We start from the raw sequence: 362 nt of genomic DNA, 5'->3' as shown, positions 1-362 counted from the left end.
GAAGAGGATCGTGCAGTACCTCTGCTAGTACTGGTTTTAATGTTTTTTTTGTTTGTTGTTGTCTCATACTTTTAGATACGCTGTTATTTGTAAATGCTACTGCTTATGTTAGCTTTTAATATATGGTTTTATCCTGATGAAAGCTTTAATACAGTACGGCAACAGCACTTGCGTCTATGTTTAACGCTTCTCATAGCTATGTGAAAATAAGAACAGTTGATATACAGTATAATTGGAACAGTTCATTGCTGGAGCTGAGCTGAATGAGAGAGAGAGAGAGAGATGCAGAGCGTGTGCAGAGCAGGGGGAGGCGAGGAACAGTATTAAAGGGGTCATATGATGCGATTTCAATTTTTCCTTTC

General features: G+C 38.7%; 1 protein-coding gene across 1 annotated transcript in view; it reads right to left on the bottom strand.

Moving 5' to 3' along the window:
* The window catches only part of LOC107714866 (zinc finger protein GLIS1-like), a 28,459-nt gene that overhangs the window by 18,580 nt on the left and 9,517 nt on the right, over window positions 1-362 (bottom strand). The window lies entirely within an intron of this gene.

The sequence above is a fragment of the Sinocyclocheilus rhinocerous genome, unplaced genomic scaffold (assembly GCF_001515625.1).
Source record: "Sinocyclocheilus rhinocerous isolate Xijiao unplaced genomic scaffold, SAMN03320098_v1.1 scaffold1350, whole genome shotgun sequence".
Classification (NCBI taxonomy): Eukaryota; Metazoa; Chordata; class Actinopteri; order Cypriniformes; family Cyprinidae; genus Sinocyclocheilus; species Sinocyclocheilus rhinocerous.
This window is presented reverse-complemented; position numbering and strand designations above follow the sequence as displayed.